The sequence below is a fragment of the Panthera onca genome, chromosome C1, assembly GCF_046562875.1.
Source record: "Panthera onca isolate mPanOnc1 chromosome C1, mPanOnc1 haplotype 2, whole genome shotgun sequence".
In the NCBI taxonomy this organism is placed as follows: domain Eukaryota; kingdom Metazoa; phylum Chordata; class Mammalia; order Carnivora; family Felidae; genus Panthera; species Panthera onca.
Window position 1 is genome coordinate 47,126,599 of NC_138346.1, and position 20,941 is coordinate 47,147,539.

At 34.8% G+C, this 20,941-nt stretch overlaps 1 protein-coding gene across 9 annotated transcripts in view; it reads left to right on the top strand.

Moving 5' to 3' along the window:
• Positions 1–20,941, top strand: part of TFPI (tissue factor pathway inhibitor) — a 105,359-nt gene that overhangs the window by 41,519 nt on the left and 42,899 nt on the right. For 2 of the 9 annotated variants that reach the window (XM_081796361.1, XM_060622306.3), the window contains one exon: positions 14,048–14,109. The exons of the other annotated variants lie outside the window; for them this stretch is intronic. The gene's annotated coding sequence lies outside the window, so the exon portion shown is untranslated. The remainder of the gene's footprint in view (positions 1–14,047; positions 14,110–20,941) is intronic. 9 annotated transcript variants of the gene reach the window in all.

The following is a 20,941-nucleotide window of genomic DNA, read 5'->3' on the forward strand; positions in this document are numbered from 1 at the left end:
GTGAGTGGGCATCCATAGATGCCCAGAAATGTGCATAAAAAATGTCTGTGCATGTGTGTATTTGTATTTTAGAAAGGAGCCTAATTTCCCTCAGATCTCAGTAGCTTATATCTCACCATGAAGGACATACCTGAGATGTGATTAAATATCTAAAGAAAACAGAATATAGAGTTAGGATCAAAAAGAGTATCAAGTAATAATATGTCCTAGAGAAGGCTAGATAAAGAAGTCATCTTTGGGGGCGCCTGGGTGGCGCAGTCGGTTAAGCGTCCGACTTCAGCCAGGTCACGATCTCACGGTCTGTGAGTTCGAGCCCCGCGTCAGGCTCTGGGCTGATGGCTCAGAGCCTGGAGCCTGTTTCCGATTCTGTGTCTCCCTCTCTCTCTGTCCCTCCCCCGTTCATGCTCTGTCTCTCTCTGTCCCAAAAATAAATAAACGTTGAAAAAAAAAAAATTAAAAAAAAAAAAGAAGTCATCTTTGTAAAGTTTTTTTTTGAAGATTTTTATTTTTAAATAATCTCTACACCCAATGTGGAGTTTGAATTCACAACCCTGATATCAAGAGTCTCGTGCTCTACCAACTGAGACAGCCAGGAGCTCCTCTTTATAAAGTTTTTCGTGTGAGATAACCCATAAAGTTATCCAACGAAAAAGAAATCTTTGAGAAAAGATCTTTTTGAAAAGCCAAGGGAGAGATTAAATCATTTTTAGATATCTTTCAGTTCTATCATTATACTTGAATAAGCAGATTCAATTTTTAATATCTTCAAAGCTGAGTATTAACTCAATATGCTTTTTATATATTAGGTCCTTTGCATGATACAAAAAGTATGCAATGCCATACAGTTTAATAATGTATAAATTAATTTAATTATTAATATTTAAAGTAGCTTACAAAAAAATCAAAACTCTGTTCTCTATTCTCAGAAAATTACAATCAAAGGAATTAAGTAGGGCATTTAACAAGAAGAGGTTATCGGATTCCTGATTATATGAGTATGTATTAGACTGAATTTGGATGGGAGAAAAAGAAATGACAATTTGGACAGACTAACTGGTTTTTGTAAAAATGTAAAATAATGAGCATTCGTTGAGGAGGAACCAAGAAAAACAGAGAACTATTTATTGGATCCTATGAGTAAAAAAAGAAGTGGCACCAATTGCCTTTCATTCTCTGGGCCTACAGTTCTCATTCTTTTATGGGTTTGACATTTTATAGTCTAAATTGAAGTAGCTGAAGATCAACACGCTAATGGTTCCTGGAAGTCCATGATTCAGCTCCCTGGGGTTTCCCTGTTCCTTTACAGTGGTGATTCAGAGAAGTTGAACTCAGGATGTCATCTAAACATATGGGTACAGTCACGAACAGCTGCAGTTTCAATCTGGAACTAAGCTCAGACACCTCCAGATAGTTTTCATTAGAGCACAAGCATAAATTCCAGGACTTTTCCATATGAGGACTTATTTCACCAGCAATTACTCTCACTGAGTGAGAAAACTGATCATTATTGGTTCACCATGTTTACTGTACTTCAGGATAAAATCTTTAGCTCATAGGGGCTCCTGGGTGGCTCGGTCTGTTAAGCATCCTACTCTTGATTTTGGTTCAGGTCATGATCTCACGGTTTGGTCCATGAGATGGAGCCCTGCATTGGGCTGGGTGTTGACAGTACAGATCCTGCTTCATCGGATTCTCTGTCTTCCTCTCTCTCTGCCCTTCCCCTGATTGTGAGCACTCTTTCTCTCAACATAAATAAATAGAGATTAAACAAAACCTTTAGCTAATATTTGGAACCATAATACTTTTCCAGTCAGAAAGAAAGTTACCTGCTTCCTCCTCTTCAAAGATCCTTCTAGCTGGACTAAGAATCAAATTGATGTGAGACAGATTAATGGAGAAAATAAAATTTAATATCGTATGTATGGGGAATCCATATAGACATGGAAATTCCAAAGACAGGCAAAATGAGGCATATATGTCATCCTGAGCTAGGGAGTCTGAGACTTCAGAGGAAAGGAATGTACTTCACAGAGCAATAAGAAGAACAGATGTTTGGTAATTAGATGCTTGCCTTGCCATACAAATCTTGAGGTCACTCAAGATAAAATTCATCTCTGCTAGTAACCCTTATTCTGGGAAAGAAATTAAAAATTTCTCTCTTTTTTAAATTTTTTTTACATTTATTTTTTTATTTTTGAGAGACAGAGCACAAGTGGGGGATGGGCAGAGAGAGAAGGAGACACAGAATCCAAAGCAGGCTCCAGGCTCTAAGCTGTCAGCATAGAGCCCACTGTGGGACTCGAACTCACAAACCGCAAGATCATGACCTGAGCTGAAGTTGGACGCTCAACTGACTGAACCACCAGGTTATCCCAAAATTTCTCTTGAGCTCGTAAGGTGTTGATTGCCTTCAGCTCAGAATAATCATTATGCCAAAGTGGCCCATCCTGAGGCAGTCTGCTTGGGGCCCCCCACATCATACATGGGCTAACATTTTGCTGTCCTTTTCTCATATAAACTAAGATAAGCAGAAGCAGAAAATTGAGAAGTTTCTAATATATTTGTCTAAACAGAGACAAAATCTGTGATGACAGGAGACTCTGAGGGGAAATTAGAAAACTTGACCAGACTTTAGTTATTGATTCTTGAAATAAAAAAAGGTAATATCAACCTGAATTGCATTAGCTATGAATCAAAGTTTTAATTTGAACCCTATTAGGAGGGTCTCAACCATTTTTCTGTGTTTTTCCAAAGTACGTATACCCTCTGATCATAGATGTTACATTCAATGTGAGTTAATAGATTCATTAGAATTAATACAGTATTTGTATAACCAAAAGATAATAGATGATAGATAGATACATAGATAGATAGATAGATAAATAGATAGATAGACAGTTATATAGAGAAGCAATGGTCCTGCAATACCATTTTCCTATCTTGCTCTATAATGGATACCTAGAAAAGCAAATATAAAAAGTAGGAAAAATAGAAGCAACTGTAGATCTTTCAATATTGTTCTCTTTTTAAATATGGATGTTGATAATAATAGAAAAAAACCACAGTTAATATATTCAGTTCTTTCTCCTCACAGCTGTATTTATTGTATTCATTTGTATCTTTTCTATGTCCTTCTATTTGAAGCTATTGGCTTCAGTAGTTAAGCAGAACTGAATTCTCAGAAACCTCCATTTTGGTTTGATATAGAATACCAACTTTTGTCCCCCTCCTCCTGCTAAAGAAAAGACATGAATACAGTATGTTGTGAAATGCTTTGCTTTTAAATAAACTTAGTATGGGAAGCAGAGTTACTCTGATAAGGAAAGATAAACTCAAAGAAATGAATGACATCTACTTCTGAACAGCAGCAAAAAAAAAGTCTTACAAATTTAACTGTAAAATCTAGACAATATAATTCCATGCATATTGTTATAAAAGACTTTTGGTAATCATGGGTAAATATATAACAAACAATCTTTGGCATTATTTCCTCTATTATGAGTTTCTACGTGATTTCTCTTTGTTCATTATATTTTTAGTATTTGAAGATTTATATCATATTTTCTTCAGACTTGACTTACAGATTTTTAGAAATATTTATACATATTTACATTTTCCCGACTCATAACTTCTAATTATCTCTTTATTCTCCTCTCTCCCTGCCCATCACTTCTCAATTTTCCTTCTCAATTTCCCAGGTCTCTGTTCTCTCTTAACTAGCAATAAGAATTAGTATTTCTTAGTATTATTTAAAGGGAGATTATTTTTCCTCTTTAAAGATATAAACATAGAAAAATTTTTAAAGATTTTAAATTGTTTTAATTGATGAGTTTCTTCTTGACTTATTTTACTTATAGGACATAGGTCCAAAACAGAGAATAAAATCCCCTAGTTAGAACTTGATGAAATGTTAGTTTCTAGAGATTGTAAATAACCTGAAATCCACTTTAGGGGAAAAAAGAGGAAGATATTTGCAAGAACAGTGGGTCTTTCTTGAACCAGGTGCCTTTTCCTTGAATGTTCGCAATTCCCATGTTTGAATTGAAGTTCTGCCAATTTGCAAATGTAAGACTTTGGGGGGGTCTGTTTGTGGGATTCAGTTTTCTCCTTAAAAAATACCTATCCCTATGGTTTCTTTTATCTCTAATAGTATCTAATTGTATCATCATGCTCTCCACTTCAGTTTTTATTTTTGGGTTATAACATGAAGATATTCGCTCTTTCTCCCTATTGTCACCATTTCCTTTCTATGGGATTGTCTTTACTTTTATTTCTTACATTATACATGACAAGCAGTTAGGCTCACACAGTGAACAGCTTTTAATGTATTATTCTTAGAAGAAACTCTCCAGCTTTATAAAATCATATGTGACAACTGCTTCCGAATGTAAAAGAGAGTAACAAAGTTTTTTATCAATGAGATTGTCACAATCTAAAACACAGATAAGTGTTATGATGTGACCTATTAACTAACATTAGGGAATTTCACATTACACAAGTCTCCGGAAATATGACTTCCTGTAACAGGAGCCAGATCTAGTAGATGTTTCCCTAGTGGACTGCCAGTCTTTAAGTAAACACGAATAAAGTCAATAGTCTGCAGTTATTTCAGGATGTGTTTTGTTGTTGTTTTATTTTTGAATCACCCTGTGTTTCTAATATTAATTTACTTATCAGGTCAGAATGTTTTGCTTCATTGTTTTCCATATTTTATCTTTACCCTGGGTATATTTCTAAAACATAATCTAAAAATTTGACTCTTGTAGGGGCGCTGACTGCTTCAGTCAGTAGAGCATGTGACTCTTGATCTCTGTGTGAGTTTTAGTCCCAACTTGGGCAGTGAGATTACTTAAAAAATGAAAACTAAAAAAAACAAAAGACAAACTATTTTTAAGAACTTTAAAAATCGGACTCTAATAGCAAAACATCAGGCATTATTTTAGTGTTAAAACAGTTTTAATGATGAGAAAAGGGGATTCTTACGTAGGCTTTGTAGTACTGATACTATTTTCTCATCCCCCAAGCATCCTTTATCAAAACAGTTGAAAAAAATTGGTTAATAAGCAGTTTGTGAAAGTAATAAAAGCAAAATAACTCTCAGGTTACATTTGGCTGGGTGTAGGACAAAACCACAGCCAACTAGCTTAGATAATGAGGCTACTTATTTCATTATATTATCTTACTGTACAAAGCACAGAGGTAATATGCTTCAAGACCAGTTAATTCAACACAAATCCAGGTTCCCCTGTCATTTTATTTCTATCATTTATAGCAGATAGTCTTTATCTCAGGTAGGTCTCAATATTATAAGATGATTGCTTCAGTCACAAGCATCACATAAAGACAAATGGACAGACACACCATGTGGCCTTTTCCATGTGGCTCCATTTAAAGCAAGAATCTTTTTCAAAAGTACATAATCTCAAACCCCGGGAAAATAGCATACTTTCTTTCTCATATCATTGGTCAGAAACTTATCATATAGAAATAATTAAACCAATCACCATAGGGGAAATGGAATCACTACGATTAAAGTGGAGTAATGAAGCTTATTATTTATAAGTTTATTCCTGGAGTAGACATAGGCTATCTTTCCCTGAGATCTAGATTTTGAACATTTTCGGCTTACTAATATCGATAAAAAGTGGTTACAAATGGTTGTTCAATATGAAAACAAACAAGAAAACTGAAACAATTTAAAAAGTTAAAAAAATGACAAAAAGATATCCATATTCTCACTAGCCTAATATATTTTCCCTTTTTAAAACATATTTTTCTGCATGAACATCAATTTTAGCTGATCTTAAAATAGACATATTTTTTGTATTCAGCTTTTAAAATTCATATTACCATGATTATTCCCCCACTTTAGCTTCTAGTCATTAACATTACCAATTTAACTTTGTGTAATATTACATCTGATAGATGGATGTGTCACCATATCTGATAATTATCATAACGTTGCATATCTACATTAAAAATGTAACATTTTTATGCTAAAATAAACATGAGTGTGCATTTAGCCATTTTCATATATTTAAATTTCTGAGTATGTGATATTGCTAGCATAACATATCATCTACATTTTTTGAAGAAAGAATGTACACATAGGAAAAATTATTTGTGGATGATTAAATAGCAAACCACTTACATGTTTCCTCTTGCCAACACTCCTCAAAGTCTTGCCCTTGTGGTCTTTTATCTCTGCCCAATTGATAAAATCCAACTCTGGATCCTTCAAAAGTTTAATTTTGATATCTAGAGAGAAGGAGCACTGATTTTCACAGGCCAATTATTATGAATTTATAATTTTGGATCCCAGAGGTCCAGAAATCCTTTAACAAGAAATTTTCAATACCTCCTTTTATTTTGTCTAGAGAAGATGTCAAACCCTCACATTTTTAAAAATCCACTACTACTTGACATTTTGAACAATCTCAACCTCTTATTCACCTAGAAAACTGAATCACAGCAACAACAGCGACTTTCTATTTGCTCTTCAACAACTCCTTCGCAAAATACATACACGTACATACACTCACACATCTGAAAATGTATCATACCTCCTCAACCCCCCCAAAAGAATACTTCTCATTTTGAAACAAATATTTATTTATTATTTTTGAGAGAGAGAGAAAGAGCACAAACAGGGTAGGGGCAGAGAGAGAAGGAGATAGGACCTGAAGCCACTCAGTGCTGTCATTAGACACCCTGATGCGGGGCTTGAACTCACGAACTGCTGGGAGATCATGACCTGAGCCAAAGTCAGATGCTTAACTGACTGAGCCATCCAGGTGCCCCCACCTCTCATTTTAATGGAATATACTCTTTTCTTCAGGTCTAAATTTAGACCCTCTTCATCTGTTGCCCAGGATCTTCTATTCATGTTATAGGATCCTCTATTCATTTTTTTTTTTCTGCTTTAGTTTTTTCTCCCTCTCTCTAATGGCAGAAACATATAAAACTATACCCTCAAGAGAAGTTTCCCTTTACTTTTCTTGTTTTTCCGGATACATTCATGAACTGATACCCTAACTTGCTGTGTTCACAGCCTCTATTCCAGTTCCTTCGACAGCTCACCTGCCCACACAACTATATCAAATCTTTTGTCATTCTGCAAGGGTACTGACAATGTCATTGACACTAACCACCATGCCTTCCTTTGAACCCTCTGTGCTTCAGACATTGTCAACCTGCAACACTTTCTTGAAGTGCCTCCCTTAGCATCCATATCACTATAGCTTCCCAGGTTTCCTCCTGCTTCCCTGGCCATTTCTTAGTCGCCTTCTCAGACCTTTTTCCTCATTCTCATTCTTTGGAGTTTAGTTCTAGGGTATTCCGTTCTAATCCTCATACTCCCCTCATAGAGTCACAGATTACACGAAATTAAAGTTTGTAAAAGGAAGAATGTCCGCTCCTTAGCAAGTGCTATACAAGTATGTGTTAAAACTGTTTCATCCACTACACAGAATAAATTATCATTTATACTTTGATTTTCACATTTCTTTTTTTTTTTTTAAGTTTATTTATTTATTTTGAGAGAGACAGAGGCAGCGTGAGTGGAGCAGGGGCAGAGAACAAGGGAGAGAGAGAATCCCAAGGAGGCTCCATGCTATCAGCACAGAGCCCAATGTGGGGCTTGAACTCACGAATCTGTGAGATCATGACCTGAGCCGAAACCAAGAGTTGGACACTTAACCGACTGAACCACCCGGGTGCCCCTGATTCTCACCTCTGGCAGAGATGTCTGTCCTGAGCTCCACATGTATGTATTAGGCTTCTTATTTCATGGCTCCAATGAATGTCTTACAGAAACTTCAAACTCAAAAGTGCCTCAGACTGAATTCATCACCTTCCTAAGGCAACAGGTTCTTTTTCTTTTTAACTCATTACCTGGAACCATCCACTGACTTTTTGTTAACTCAGAAACTATAATTGTCCTTGATTCTTCTCTCTCCTCACTTTCCATGTAATTTTAATCAACAAATTATCTTGAATTTACTTTTTAATTTCCTCACAAATCGGGCCGCTTCTCCCAAGCTCCACTTCCAATGATATTACATATCATAGACAGCTTTCATTTTAAAATATTATCTGGAAGCTTCTGGGTTTCTGATATTCCAGAATATACTTAAACTCACTCCATAAAAACTTCCAAGTGTACATGTTAGGAGGACTTCTTAGTTTCATGTTTTATATTTTGTGTGTGTGTGGTAAACATTTGTGATGCTATGACATGAAGTATGGAGGATACATATAATAATGCTTGATAATTTTTATATATGATAATATATTGCTTCGTTGGGTCACACTGTGCTTCAAAATCTAAGGCAATCTGAACCTGCCATTATTTGATCCTGTCCCTTACATTTATTTCATGTTTTCATTAAAGGTATATTCTTTCCTTTAAATAAAATTTATTATATGAGTTTTCCTTTCATTAAACTTTAATGTATAACATTTCTTGTACATTTTGCTTGCTCTTTATCCTAATTTCTCAAGTTTTCTTCCCAAGACTTCAAAGGTTTTTGGTATTTCACTTTATCTAGGATGTGTTTCCCAGATATTACCCTTTCCAGTTTACAACTCTTACATTATTAAGAGTACTAATCATCTAATACTGAGTATATAGCTCAACTCTGATGTTCATCATAGTGTGATACGATTTGACATACTGTGTTTTTTCACCTTATTTTGCAATTTTCTTTTTGAGAGAAGAGTCTTTTTCTTTTTCTTTTCTCTTCTTTTTTTTTTTTTTTTTTTTTTTTTTTTAGAATTTTTAAAATTTTAATACAGTTCAAATCAGTGTGCCGGGTTCATTTCAGCTCCTTTACTGCCAAACCTGGGGGGCAGGGACTGGTTCAGTTTCTCTGCCTTCTCTTTGTGATGACCAAAGTGTAAAGGTATCTGCTGCATCGGACTTTAAACTTCACATTAGCCTTATTATTATTATTATTTTTAATCTTGACGGAGGAGACATCTAGAACAGTCCATGAAGAAACCAGAATGGTGGCTGCCAGCGAACTTGGCACCCTTCCGCCTGGTCACGAGCAGAAAGTCCTTGATTTCTTCGATTTTGTGAGGCATGGTTAGGAGGGGCACAGGCGAGTGCGCAGCAGGCAGAGTGGAGAGAAAAGTCTTAATCTAACTTACTTTGTTTAGTATCAAGCTAAACTCAAATAGTTTAAGGATTATAAATGAGAATGCTGATGAGGTATGATGTTTGGTGATATTGAAGATGTCAGGAATTCTCTTGAAAACAGTGATTCAAATAATGATTCTTTGAATTGAGGATAAACAAGATTTTTTTTTTTTTCCCCACACTTAACCCCCTTCCATTTTTTTTTTTCCTCGTTGCCTGAATTGGGATAAGTCACATTTACCATTCTGAAAACAAATGTGGCCATTTCTTTGGTTCTTTACTCTCATCAAACTTTAGACTGTACTCTGGAGATATTTGCTACTTCTGTACACATTGGAGTTTGCAGGGGTGAAAATTTGCTAAGGAAAGCCCACTAAGGCCACGCATTCTGTTACGTGTGTTTTCCACATATTATCTTTATTCAAAATCAACACAGATTATAACCTGTTCTAACCCTTTATTTAGCAGCTAAAAACCTAGAGTTGCATGGATGTTTAAAGCTTTTTTCCTAGTTAACAACTAGAAAGAACCAGATTGATGTTCAAAAGGCATCTTGTTCCTCTCTTACGTCCATTCTTTTCACTTTATTTTTTGCAGTCTTATCCTACATATGAAATAACATTAATATATTTGTTTGCTCTCTCATCTCTTTTGACCCTTAATTTATTTTGAAAGAAAATAGTATACCAGAGCAGATGCATATATTTATTATTACCAATCTTTACTTTGCATCTTCATACTTTGTAAAATATTTCTCTAATTTGGTCACAGACATCATACTGTCCACAAAGACAGTCACTTTTTATTGCAGTTCAAATGAGTGATTGGTAAAGTTTAAAGGAACACATATACACTCTCACACATAACACACATACACACCATTTAGGCAAAGACAAAGAAATAAACATTTTTATAAGCCCCTGAAAAAAGGTGTATATTGGAATTATATACCTGAATGGCAATTTACACACGTGCAAATTCTTAAAAATGTACAAGATTTTGTCCTAATAATTCCTTGCCTGTGAATGTACCAGAAAGGAATAGTGAAGGAAATTTTAAAATGTTAAACTTCAAATATATTTATTACATTGATGTTTGTAATGTTTGTGATAACTTAATTTTCTAATTGGCAAAATAAATTCTAAAACAATAAAAAATAAAATATTATACAGTTATTAAATGAGGTTATATAGGTCATTTTAGAGAGATACCTATATCCTCATGTTCGATGACAAAGGAGGTTACCAAAATACATATGTGCTGTGATTATTCACGTTTACGTAAATACACTAATACACACATGTTCACATATATCTGAAATCATATGCATCAGTGTTTTTTGTTTTGTTTTGTTTTCTCTGAGTGTGTAGGTTGATGGCTATTCTAGGATTTTCTTCTCCTTTTCTTTATGTTTTATGATTTCTTTTTTTTTTTTATTTTTTTTTGACGTTTATTTATTTTTGGGACAGAGAGAGACAGAGCATGAACGGGGGAGGGTCAGAGAGAGAGGGAGACACAGAATCGGAAGCAGGCTCCAGGCTCTGAGCCATCAGCCCAGAGCCAGATGCGGGGCTCAAACTCACAAACCACGAGATCGTGACCCGAGCTAAAGTTGGATGCTTAACCGACTGAGCCACCCAGGCGCCCCTATGTTTTATGATTTCTTAGAAATGAACATGTATTACCTTCCCCAGTTAAGAAGACCGTTTTAATTTTGTAAATATTAATAAGATCAATTGATCAGAAAATCATCAGTCTCTCAATAATACTCTCCCTCTTTAAATGAAGGTGTTTATTAAATCTATTATAATTAGTAATACATAGTCATAGTATATTTTGCCTATGGCTCATACTATCTTAACAATACCAAACAGAATGCTTACTTTATTTTTAAAAAATATTTATTGAGATATAATTGACATATAACTTTGTGTAAGTTCAAGGTGTATAACATGTTGATTTGATACATTTGGAAACTGCAATGTGATTATTACCATGTTAGCTAACATCTCCATTGCATCACATAATTATCACTTGTTTTTTGTGGTGGAACAATTAAGTTGCCTGTTAACATCTTTGAAATTTATAAAATAGTATTGTTGTCTATAATTATTACATTGTGCAACAGATATCCATGATTTTTTTATCTACTAGTTGCAAATTTGTACACTTAGACAACATTTCCCCAATTTTCCCACTCCCATCCCCTATTAACTACCATAGAATTAACTACCAGAGAATGCTTGCTTTTCATTTGTGCAGATATATCATTTAGATGAAAACTAAGTGATAATACTATGTTTTTTCTAGATAGAATCAAACATAAATGAAATAGACAATTTCTAAACGGTGTTATTAATAAAAAATATTGCATTTTTCCCATTGCAGAGATGGGGAAAAAAATAAAATTTCCAGTTACTTAAAACTTATAAGCTTATTATAATCATAGAAGTTATGATGAAAGAGGACTGAACTATAGATATTTCTGAATGAAAAAATTAAATTGGTATCATGAAAAATATTTATAATCAAATAATTGCAAAATACATATAGAAACAATTTCTGTAAATACATCTTTCATTACTTTTCTGTTGACATTTTTTATAATAAATACAAAAAGAAACTGACACTTAACCGACTGAGCCACCCAGGTACACCATTAGTGATTACTTTGTTATTGTGTAAATATTTCTGCATTAGTCTATCCATAAATATGGGAAGTTGGCTTTTGACCCAAACCTTAGCTAACCGCATTCAAGAAGGGCACAGGTCAAAGCCTTAGGAAAAAAAAAAAAAAACTGGCAGGAGGGGGGTCCCTTATACTTGGGAAGAGGACACAAAAATTCACCCAGTAGCCAAAGATTGAATGAATAGATTAGAACAAGTCACACAAAAAGGAACCGCAAAAAAGGTACCTGAAAATCTTTAAAGCATCATATTTTCTTTTTTCCCCAAATTTTAGAGGAAATAGAAGACACATATACAAATCTAAAAAAAAAAAAAAATCTTGGCTAAAGACCAAAGTTGAAAACAGCAAACTCCTATTTTATTTGAGCCTTATTTCAAGCATATAATTATAATTAGCTGTAGAATTATTTGGGATTCATATTCATATTGTAGACTGAGTCTTCATTTAGATTTCCTCCCTAGATGCCTGCTTTTAAGCTATTTTCTTACATTGGTTAATCAATTATACTTGTAGGATTAGCAACCAGAGAAACTGGTTTTTATACTGTAGTTCCTTTGGTGATATTGCCTGCTCATAGTCTTCAATTCACAATAAAGGTAATATTTCAAAGGCAAATAAATACAGACAGATATAAGTAATTGACATATTGGATAATATTTTCCTGAATTGTATTTAGTCTCTATCCCATAAGTCTTGTTTACTTTAAGGAACCTTTGGGAAAGTTGAGGATCTAGTCTTGCTTCTGTCACTTACTAGCCATGTGATATTGGAAAATAACTCATGTATCTCTAACATAAATTCAGCATACCTGTGCCATTGGCTGTATAGCATTATTGTCCAGATACAGTGACCTAATAGATAAGAAACCACTTCAAAAAATGATAAGACTTTATTTTAAAATGATGTTTTATAAATGCTGTATCTTTGTACTTCTAATATTTCTTTTTTTTTAACTTTTTAAACATTTATTTATTTTTGAAAGACAGACCGCAAATGGGGGAGGGGCAGAGACACAGAGGGAGACAAAGAATCTGAAGCAGGCTCCAGGCTCTGAGCTGTCAGCGCAAATAGCCCTGACATGGGGCTCGAACCCACGAACCGTGAGCTCATGACCCAAGCCGAAGTCAGACACTTAACCGACTGAGCCACCCAGGCACCGTGCACTTCTAATATTTCTTAAAACAAATGTGGTGTATATTCCCTATAGCCAGAATCTCATCACATTTTATCTAATTTTAACCTTATTTCATAGATAAATAATCCTGATGCCAAAATAATGCTTATAATGATGACTCAGTGTTCCAAGAATGTGGACCTGGGGTTGGGGTGGGGGGGAGTTAATAAAGAGATAAAGAAGGCTCTGTACAGACTTGTTAGAATTTATTATGTGGCAAATGTGCAGTCACACAGCCTTAGACCTTTCTTGAGAAGCCACCCAAACATTTGCATTCCCACAATGTATTTATTAAAAAAATATTTTTTGCCTGAGAAAAGTCTGGCTCTGAATTCTCTTACTGAGATTATGCAAGTTCAGAAACTCTCCATCCAGGAACAAGAGTTGGAAGCCTATTAAAAATAGTTAAAAAAAAAAAAACATTTCTGGACCCTGGTCATTATGAATATTTGGGAATTTTCCATTGAAAATACTACTCATAAAAAATGACCTTCAAAACACACAGAGAAAATAGAAAACTAAAAATCACTGGAGGGTTTTTATCTTCCCCTTCTCTCACCATAAGTTTTATTCTAATTCTCTATTTCTTCATTCATTATCCTTGGTGTTAGTGTGCAGCAAACTCACCCAAAATGTGAAAGAGCCAAGGAGGCACATAGATTAAAGATAAAAGAAGGCTCCAAATTTTAGTGGGCAGAAAGGTAGCCCCCAAGGGATCAGCCAAATTGAGTAGATGGCAGTAATAAACACCAAGAGGATAACACCGTTAGCGACTGCTGAGCAGAAAATTGGAGTTATTCTTCAATCTATTTTTTCCTCTTTTCTGGTTGTCAGGTTTGTTTGTCCTGTCTTTCATTGATACACCACAAAGAAGCAGCCAATATGAAATTCCTCCCTTTTAGACATAGCAAAGTATGCATTGATCTTGCAAATTGACAGTAAAACTTTAAAAAAGAAGTTCAATAATATGTGAGCTCGGAACTTTATATAAGCACCGTGCTGATAATACACAACACAATTACACAATATGAAATTTTTCCAGATTAATTTCAAGATGACAGATCACAGAAGATAACAAGAAAGAGTACATTCCCGGAACTAAAGGTAGAATAGATCTGTAACTGTCTACATATTGTTTCATGTCTTTCCCAAAATTATGTACTAGAAATCGAATGCTGTAATTCCAGCCTACTCTTAGTGTCTTCCATTCTCTGTGAGCTTTTTGCTCTTTGAATCCTGCCGTAAGTTCTCATTCACATCAATGTCCATTGCCATTCCTTTTGAGTTCTCTTCCAGTCACCAAAGCCAAATTGCCAACATATTTCTAGCTCCACTTGACTGCAATCCTTAGAATATTCACTTTACCTTAAGATCTGTACTGCTCATCTTCTAATTTGTAGCCCAGGAATTCTTGGCTTGCATACTAACCAAATCAGTACAAAAATGTTTCTCAGCTTCTCCCTAATCTCTTTCCAAGTTAGTGCTATGCTTTCAATTATTTTCTAGACCTTCATAGAATCTGAGATAACATTCTCAAGGAAGAATAAGCTCCATGAATATTGAGCTTCGGTTTTTTTACAGTGCACACAACATGATGTCAAACATTACTTATACAAATTATAATAACTAAAATTTACTGAAGCAGTCACCATTCTAATTCCTTTACATTTAATCCTCACATCCAGTGAAGTAGGTTCTAGTAAAATACCCAATTTATAGATGAGTACACAGAAGCAAAGAGGGGATAAATATATTATCAAATTCACATAATTGGTAAGTGACTAAACTGGTATGTGAAGTTTTACAGTCTGTACTAGTTTACCAGGGCTGCCAAAACAATATCCCATAGACTGGGTAGCTTGAACAATAGAAATTTATTTCCTCACAGCTCTGAAAGCTAGAAGTTCAAGATGAAGGTGTCAACAAAGAGTGGTTTCTTTTGAGGTCTCTCTTCTGGGCTTATAGGTAGTACATCTTTCCTCTGTGTGTATCCATATCTTAATGTTTCCTCTTTATATAAGGACACCAGTCATATTGGATTAGGGCCCACCTCAATCTCATTGGTCCTTAATTATGTCTTTAAAGGCCTTATCTCAAAATACAGCACAGTCTGAGTTACTGGGGGGTTAAGATACCATATGAATTTGTAGGGGGACACACGGAGCCCATAGCACAGTCTCACTCCAGACTCCTTCTGTTAACCACTAAACAAACCTAAAAAAGAGAGAAGGCAGAAGGGAGATGGGGAGAGAGGAAGGAAGGAAGGAAGGAAGGAAGGAAGGAAGGAAGGAAGGAAGAATGGATAGCAGGAAAAACAGAAGAGAAAGAGAAAAGAAGGAAGGGAGGAAGGAAAGATATTACTTGGGATCAGAGCATGGGACATTACTTAGATTGATTTGATGGCTCTTGGTTTCCATAAGGGATATAGTCATCTCTACCACAGTGATATAATTGCCAAGCAGAATAACCTTGTAGGCAGCCAGAAGCTGGGTACTTCATAGACATTGCTGAAGACAGAATTCCCCAATTCTTGGGAAGACAGCTTGGTATGGTGATATGACCATGAACTCTGGAGTTACAGAAACAGATATTAGCTGTCTCATTAGCTGTCTCATTCTATTTGGAAAAATCATACTTCTTTTTTGAGCCTCAGTTTTCTTAAGATGGGTATAATATTTCATGTAGAATAAGATTATTTTTGGGGGGGTGAGGACAGAAGGAGAGAGAATCTTAAGCAGGCTCCATGCTTAGTGTGGAGCCCAAAATAAGGCTCAATCCCATGACCCTGGGATCATGACCTGAGCCTAAATCAAGAGTCTGATGCTCAACTGAACCGCCCAGGTGCCCCATATTTTTTAAAAGGATTGTAGTTGATAGAAAGTTCATAGATAAGCTTATATCATCAACAAGTAAAAATCTCAAGGTTCTTCCCTTTTCCTTTCCATTTTTGGCTCCTCACTTCCTAGATTTATACTGACTACTTCCCTTTCTTGCACATAATCTCTCAAGAATATTAATATCATAATAGCGAAACAACAAATAACACATTTCTTTCACCTAATTATCTCTTTTCTAAGTACACTTTTTAAAAATGTTTATTTGTTTATTTTCACAGAGAGAGAAAGAGCGGGGGGAGGGGCAGAGACAGAGGGAGAGAAAGTGTCCTAAGCAAGTTCCACATTGACAGTGCAACATGAGGCTTGACCTCAGGAATCGTGAGATCATAACATGAGCTGAAATCAAGAGTCAGGCGCTTAACTGACTAAGCCACCTAGATGCCCCTCTAAGTTCACTTTTAGGCATCCCTCCTACACACTACCATCTCTTTGGATTGGGTGTTAGCAATTGCTCTTTTTCCTCCTTTGATTTAGAAAATACCTGCCACTTAAGTAAAATTTTATAAACATGAAATCTAGTCTATTCATGTTATATTTTCCTTTAAAAATTTCCTTTTATACAAATTTTTCAACTGAAATATTTCATACTTCCGGAAAAGTAGAGTATGCAATTTAAAAAAGACAATACATTTAGAAAAAGAAATATGGATGAATGACCACTCTATCACATTTGCTGCTAACCCCTATTTATTATTTTTTGTGTGTGGGAGTGGTAGAAATAAATAAAACTGCATGGATATATCCAGAGATGGATACTGTACCCTAATTTTAGCTCACAAAGTATACCCAAATTAATTCACTTATTTATCAAGTATTACTTTGTCATTTTTTGGGTATCAAACATAGAATGTGAAAGTTGCATAAAGTGTCTATGCTCACAATGGAAAATGCTTTACTGTTCAAGGCAGTAAACATGTATACAAATAAATATGTAAGTGATGATAAGCGTTATTCAAAAAACAAAGCAAGACATAACTAGTAGGAATGTGAAATGGTGCAGCTGATTTGGCAGTTCCTTAAAAGATTAAACAAAATTACCGTATGATCCAGCAATTCCACCCCTAGTTATATACCCAAGAGAAATGAAAACGTATGTCTGCACAGAAACTTGTACACAAGTGTTCATAATGTTATTCATAATAGCCCAAAAGTGGAAACAACACAAATGCTCATTGACTGATAAATCGATAAATTATGGTATGTCTATACAATCAAATATTTTCAGCAATATAAAGAAATGAAATCCTGCTATATGAACCTTGAAAACATTACGCTAAATTAAAGAAGCCAGACACAAAAGGCCATTTAGTGTATTATTCCATTTATATGAAATATCTAGAGTTAGGTGATATATAGAGACAGAAATTAGATTAATGGTTACCTAGAGATGTGGAATGGGGAAACTGGGAAGGGAGGAGGTAATGGCTGAAGGGTATGGAGTTTCCTTATAGGCTGATGAAAATATTCTAAAACTGATGGGGGCAGTGTTTGTACAACTCTATAGATACACTAATAGTTACTGAACTATTGGATTATTTTTAAAAATCAAATGTATTAAAAATAAAAGTTGGTGCTCAAGATACTTATATGAAAATGAAGAGCTAAGCCATAAACCAAGATAAAATATTTATAATGTATATGTTTGGCAAAGAATTTATGTCCATAATAGGTACAGAACTTCTACAGTTCAGTAATGAAGAGACAAAGAAGCTTAAAAAAGAAAAACCAGGTTATTGGGATAGAGAATGATGAGGTACTGGTGCTGGTTACTTTTTAAATATGGTGCTCTAAGAAAATCTCTTGGAGGAGAAGATATCTGGAAAGGGTACCAACTAAAAGAAGGGAGTTTGCTAATCCAGTATCTCAGAAAAGCGTATTCCCATGACAAGAAATAGTGGCTTTGGGGGTTTCTGGGTGGCTAAGTTGGTTGCGTGACTCTTGATTTCAGCTCAGGTCATGATCCCAGGGTTATGGGATGGAGCCCTGCTTTGGGCTCCCCACTGAGCATGGAGCCTGCTTGGGATTCTCTCTCTCTGCTTTCCCCTCTCCCATCCTTCTCTCAAATAAATTAATTTAAAAAAATTGTAGTTTCAAAGTCTTAAACCTAGAAGTTGTATGGTTTGTTCAAGAATTAGCAGTTTCAGTGAGGCCAATGGATTAGTAGGTAGTGTCCATAAAGCCAAGCAATTACAGGAAAGACAGGAAATAAAATTGAAGGGGAGCTGGAAATGACTTATTGGGCACCCTTTCCCTTGGTGAAATGACCCTACCTCACGATGATGATGATGATATAGGGAAACATTTCCCAGCTCCTGTCTTATATTTTTAATTGCCTTTATACAGGCCCACTTAGAAGACATAACCTTCACATACAATCTGTCCAGTCTGAATTCATCCCTGATATGCACACCAATACTTACATTAATTTCCCTATTTCTATGATTACACAACAGTTTACTCAGGATGTGCTTGAATTATCTGCCCTTCATATCCTGCATTTACTCACTCAGTTTTATCAATACTTAAAAAGTCTCTCCTACCTGCCCTTTTCTCTGTGGTTCCACTGACAACTCCCTGTTCATAATTTCAATCTGATCTTCTGCAACATTCTAGCTGTTAATTCCTTAAACTTTGCCCTTTGACATGTTTCCATATATGCTGGATTTTATTAAAGCACAGATCACATCGTGCTTTTTAATATTTTTCTGGTTCAGAAAATCTACTGACTTTTCCTTAAATGTAACATTATTTGTCAAAGTATTTCCCCAAAATATTTTATGGGACAGTAGTCCCATATAAATTTGGAAATGCATTTACTATATTCTCCCATAGAAAATACAATTGTACATTACCATAATAAGGATCCTATGAAAGTCCTACAGTTGAGAAACCTTTATAAGTTTTTTAATTCTGACATAAATATATATGTATATATATATATATACATATATATTTATGTAACAACTAATAACACGTTGCCTAACTCATATTCTGAGAACACATCTTGACCTAAAAGGATAAAATTGATGCTGCAAATTAGCACTAAAGTAAAAAATAGAAAACGTAAACTATACTAACTATAGATTATTCTGTGAAGTGTGTAAAATGTGTTCATTAAAATGCATAAATTTTTAGAACTTAAATGGAATTTAGGGACAATGTAGCAAAAGTCATGTGTTTTATAAATCAGGTTTAAAAATATAAATTTATTTCCAAAGGTTACTTAACAGGCTGTTGGCAGAGCTAAGTATAGGAGTTTTAAATTTTGGCCCCCAAAAGATAAATACTATTTTTATTCAAGTTAAATAATTTAACATGAATTTATTGTCCACTACTATGTACCTGGCATCTACAAAGATATGCTGACAATTTATCTAGGCATTGTTATTAACATTGTATATTTATTTAACTCTGTTGGTTACATGTAAATTCAAGGCTTCCTCTAGATTTTTAAGTCTCTTAGTGTCTAACATATTATCATGCACAACTAGTCACTAACATAACACCTTTACGTAATATATTCTTGCTATATAATTAAAAATTAAAGGGGACTTGGTAAGACTGAGGGTCCTCCTTCTGGTTCATAGCTGGCACCTTCTTGCTGTGTCCTCAGATAGTGAAAAGGATGAGGGGTATTTGTGGGGTCTCTTTTATAAGAGCATGAACCTTATCCCTTAAGACCTAATCACCTCTGAAAGGCCCTACCTCCTAATACCATCACATTTGGGAGTTAAGATTCTATATAAGAATTTGGAGAACACTAATAATTCAGATGATAGCATAATCCCACCAACAATAGTGAAGGTCCAAATGCTCATTAACACTTTATGTTGTCAGCTTTTATTAATTTTAGTTGTACTCTCTCACAATAGTGCTAATTTTAATTTTTCTGATAGCTATGTTGAGCATTTTTTAATATGCTTATTTTCCATTTGCATATAATTTTTTGAGAAGTGCCTATTCAATCTTTAACCCATTTTTAATTGGGTTATTTATTTTTAATTCCTTATACATTTTCAATGTATAATCTTCAGATACATGAGTTTCAAACACTTTCTCACAACTTCCTTTTCAGTGTCTTAATGGTGCTTATCTTGATGAGCAGAAAATCTTGATTTTAATGAAATGTAATTAAGAGTATTTTATTTTATAATTGGTGCTATGTCCTGATTCAGAAATCTTTGCCAACCTTGTCATGAACATATTATCCTATGTTTCTTTTTTAAGATTTAATGTTTTATATTTCGCATTCAGGTCTTTGAACTCCTTTGAGTCAATCTTTCTGTACGATACCAGGTTGGGTAGTAGATATTTTTAATGGGGCCAGATATTCAAGAAAGTAGAATGCAGAAAGGTATAGTGAGTTAACCGATGTACAGCTTCAGTTTGGGTTTGCTGTCTTGTTTACCGTTTTGCAATGTAAGTTAGTGATGCTTTTGGAAGTTTTAAAAAGAAATCAATTACAATGATATGTAATTAAGTCAGTTCACTCTAAGTGATCTCCACAAATTACAGCTTTACCAGTGTCATAACAAATTATAGTATTTTTTCAGTGGTGTGCCCAAATCAGTCTTTTGCTCTGGAAGGCTGACTGCTTTTGGCCACTCTTCAGGGGCAACATTGTGGAGAAGAAAGAGGACTGGACTGGTAATCTGCTAACCTGATTTCAAACTCTGTGTGTCATTAATTAGCTGTAGTTCGCTGCAGGGCATTCTTATAGTTTTAGCTGTCCGACACCCTTCCTTTCTTCTGGAAGCAACAATCCGCTCCTTCTTGGAGCTACACTTGTCCACCCTAAGACCCATACACTTATGTTAAGATTTGCAAGGTTACTACATTTTCCTATTTTCCAAACCTGAAACAAGTCCATTTCAGCTTCCCCAAATCGATTCCAGTCTCCCAACAGCTTGTCATCTCAAATGTACTGGTCCAAAAGTTTCAATTCTTCCAAATTGAAACCATCAGTGCTATTCTTAAGCTATTTGAAACTAGTCCATAAAGAGAAGCAGTCACATTGTTTTCATGGAAGAATGTTTTAA